Raw genomic sequence first — 4,177 nt, 5'->3', positions numbered from 1 at the left:
TAATTAATTGTGTCCTGCAGCTGCGGCCGCGGCTCCCCGGCCAATGGCAGCCGGGCGGCCCCGGCCTCCTCTTCCTCCCGCCCCGGGGGCTGCGGGGCGCCGCGTCCCCCCCCCCCCCCCCCCCCGCACCCGGCCGGCCGGGGGCCGAAGCTCCGGGGCTCGGGGCCGCCCGCGGGTGCCGGGCCGGTGGGGCCGCGCACGTGGCCCCGCTTTTTGGGGAGCTCCGTTCTGCGGCCGGGGGGTGCCCCTCGGCCGGCGGGGGCCGCTCCCCCGGGGGTCGCAGCGAGGGCTGCTCCTTTCCCTTCCCTTCGCCTGAGCCCCCACCCCCCCCCCCCCCCAACCGCCGCCCCCCGAGGCCGGGTGTCCTCCCCGCGGCCACGCGTGGCTCCCCGGCACCGAGGGCCCGCGGCCGTGGCCCCGTTCGGCCGTTTTGGGGCGAAAAGCCCCCAAGGCTGCGGCCGCGGGCCCGGCCCGGCCTAGCGTGGCCTAAGCGGCGGCGGGGCCCGGGCCGTGGTAGCCCCCCGGCGGCGCCGCCCGCCCTGCCCGGCTCCCCCGCACCTCGCCCCGGCGGGGCGACCCCGAGGGGCCCGCTCGGGGACGGGGGGACCCCGGGGGACCCCGGCCCTGAGGGTTGGGGGGGGGGGGGAACCGGCGCCCTGGCAGGCCGGGGAGAGGGGTCGGCCTGCCTTGGCGGGCGGCCCTCGCTGGAATGCTAAAAATGCGCTAATTGTGCCCTGCCAGCGGCCGCCGTGCCTCAGGGCTTAGAGGTAACCATCTCGGGGGAAATAAAGGCGCCTAGCGATCGATAGCCGGCGGCCCGGGCCCGCTTCTCGCCCCACCGCCGCCACCCCGGCCGCTGGGTCCGGCGGCAGCTCCTGGAGGTGCCTGGTGTGGCCCCGATCGCTGCAATCTGAAGTTCGAACAAAAAGGTCCCCATGGAAACCGGGGAGTCATCTATCAGCACCGCGTTCGGTACGCGGCGAGAAAGGGGCTTTTGTCCCGCCTGTGTTTACTGCTGCTTAATTTCTTTTTCTTTTTCTTTTTCTTTTTCTTTTTTTTTTTTTTTTTTTGAAATTCCGCAGCCAAGTTCTTCCACGTTTTCGGGGAGAGCTCTGCCGAGCCGCCCGACCTCTCTCCCCGCGCGCCCGTGTGCGTGAGGCCTAAAACAAAGCGACCATGTCAAAGCGCTCCTCGACAAGATGGGAGGGCTCTCTGCAGGCACAAGTATTTCGGAGGCTACTTCGTTATTTCTTCCAGAAACAGCCAGCCGTTCCTTCGTTATCAGTGGAAACGCTCCGTTCGGATCAGACGTGGCGAACTTTTTTGGTGTGATGTCTCCGGGTATCGAATTCACCGACTTCTGGTTTGGAACTGCGGGGACATTTTGTGTAACGGAGGGCTCAGGAAGATTCAAAATTTAAATTTTGTCCTCGTTAGCCAAAGTACCTTCCTGAAGTCCCGAGTCGAGAATGACGGATAAAAAAGCTCAACAATGAAGTCAATAATGTAGCATGGGTGTGTAAACTTGCTGTCAGTGCCTCCGCAGAAATAGCGTAGAGCATTCACACGGCAATGAAAAATACAAATGTTCCAGAAACTCGTGTATGCACAACAGCATGGAAAACATTCCCAAATAAAAGAGATTCCAGGTCTAACTCTGTAAAAGAAAACTTTTTAAAAACTTGTAGCACATAAGCACGAAACACGTCACAGTACTAGGAAACTTCCTTATATAAGAAAGGAATCGTATGCTTTGATATTTTTGATTGCTTAATATGCAACGTTGGATCGTAACTATTACTCAAATGTTATATAAAGAGTAAAGTTATGTATAAGTGTAGCAGCTTTTACTCAACACATGGTGCAAATTGATTATCTCTTTTCTGTTGGTGTAGAAATAAAGTAGTCTTTCAACAAATAGAGTCTGAAGATGGTGAAATAAGTCTACATGAAGTGTTACACAGATAAGATTAAACGGTATTTTTACATCCTCCTGCTGACCTTTGACTTGTATTTTTGTGTATCTTGGAAGGGAGTCTTGGGGTCTGCAAATACAACAGTTGCTAAAAAAAGCAATAGTCAAAAGAAAAAATGTGCTGGAACATTTCTTAATATTTTAAAGGATATTGTCTAGCTAAAGTATTCATCTGCAGAAAGTTCTGCGCTTTGTTGATGGTCTTTTCAAATGCACATGATTTACAGCTTATAAGGTAGCGCTTGTATAACGCGTTACTTCTTGGGGTAAGATTTTGTTCCAGGCTAGGAGGAACATTACGAAGACTAAGTGAGGTATTTCCATATAGGGACAGAGAGAAGAAATGTTTTCTTGAAAATCACTTTAAAAATTTATGGTGAAATTACATTGCTCGCTCTTTTACTCTACGTATATGCAAGAATTTGGATTTTTTTTTCTCTAATTGAATCATGTACATGCATACTTGCCGAGAAGATATTTCTGTTTCCTTCGTTGCACTTTTCTTCTCAGTGTTGCAGATAATTCTGTTCTATCTCATTATGGTTACTGATTCATTCATGCTCTTTAACAGCTATGGTCAGGGATTGCCTTGGACTGCCTCTTCCACTTCTGTTTCCTTCAAGAATTAGAACTATTGTCTGACCTTTTTTCATGCAGAGGAAAGCTCAGTGAATTGTGCAGAGCTATCTGGATGCATGAAAGAAAAGAAATGAAAATCAGAAACAAGAGGGATGCATCTTTGTGAAACAGAAAATTATTTTTCAGAACAGACTATTCAAAGATACATATGAGTTGATGTATGGAGAGACTTCTGACAGATTGATAAAATCTAAGTTATTTTTCAAAACTCTAGGAATATTTGAAAGTCTTAAGAAGGAATTCCACTAAAGTTGCAAAACAACAGGATGAAATCAGTACCCAGAAATCATTTTACAGCAAAGTCTGGAGTCTCTCAGATGTAATATTTCATAATTTTGGAAGAGGATGTTCACACAGAACAGGTCATCTTAAAAAGAAAGAAAGAAACAAACAAACAAAAGGAATATTTAAGAGAAAGTACTTTAATCATTAGCCACAGAGTTACTCTGCTGATCCTACAGTGATGGCTAACTTTTTCTGAGAATGCTCACACTGTCACAAGTTTGGTAAATCTTTGCAGGAGTAGATTTCCTTAAAGATTTGTCTTACTTTTGTGTGCTGCACACTTGGGATTGTTCATATAACTGTGGATTACATCTCATTTCCTGCTAAACTGTCTTTGTTTTAAAGCATTCAGCTGAAAAATAGGTTGAATGAAAGTTATTCTTTTGAGGACAGACGAAAAAGATTCAAATTTTTTTTTGATTCAAATTTTTCCTCAGTGTCAATGAAAAATTTAACTCAAGTTTATTTTCTGAATAATCTCTATGTATTTGCACTTCTGTATGAAAAATAACTGATAGTAGAAAAAGGTTTTATTGCAAAAGATTTCACACCTTTGTCATTGTCTTAGTAAAACAGATTTGAAAATGACATTCACCTTTCTATTTATTGTACTTCATCTGTGAACCATTAAAATAGAAATACAAGCTATGGCTAACCTAAGTTATCTGCATTCTTGTTATGTGAAACATGTTTATAAAACCACTAAACCCACTCCTAAATAAGGCCAATCTACATAAAAATGACAAATTATTTGCATTGAGAAACAAATATATAGAAATGACGTGGAGTTTGTCTAATTCTATTATTTTTTCTTTTACAGTATTGATTGCTGTGATAAATAATGTAACATTTTATGTATATCTGATATGCTTTAAAGGATTGCTGCATACTAATGTCTCAAAGCTGTCTTTTTAAGAGCTCTTTGACAACTCATTATAGACATGTTTATTAAATCAAAATGTAAATATAAAGAATAAAAGCTCCGTCTGATATTTATTTCCATAGTTCAGTAGATATGTAAATATGTTAAATTCTGCATTTAGCTTTCCAATCCAGGCTGAAATTCAATTTCTCTGCAACTCTTGTATGCAATTTCTATAGATCTTGATTCTGTGAGTTGCTTCCACTTTCACTGAGACCAGGGGAAGTTAAAGAAACTCACCCTTTTACGGTACTGAGTTCTTCATGTATTCGTTCTGGTTTCACACGGGTTAAAGCCTGAAATCTGGATATAAATTGTCTACTGGAAAGTCAGTTACTTGCATGAGTAAATGACCC

The 4,177-nt window shown here is 45.4% G+C and overlaps 1 long non-coding RNA gene across 1 annotated transcript; it reads left to right on the top strand.

The window, feature by feature from the left end:
• Positions 1-609: 609 nt before the first annotated feature.
• Positions 610-1,474, top strand: LOC121077469. Its single transcript, XR_005824063.1, has 2 exons — positions 610-972; positions 1,083-1,474. It is a non-coding gene; the product is annotated as an uncharacterized LOC121077469 (long non-coding RNA).
• The last annotated feature ends 2,703 nt before the right edge of the window (positions 1,475-4,177 follow it).

This window comes from Cygnus olor, chromosome 13, assembly GCF_009769625.2.
Source record: "Cygnus olor isolate bCygOlo1 chromosome 13, bCygOlo1.pri.v2, whole genome shotgun sequence".
NCBI classification, from domain to species: Eukaryota; Metazoa; Chordata; class Aves; order Anseriformes; family Anatidae; genus Cygnus; species Cygnus olor.
Note: the sequence above shows the minus strand (reverse complement) of the source record. Positions and strands in the feature narration are given on the sequence as shown.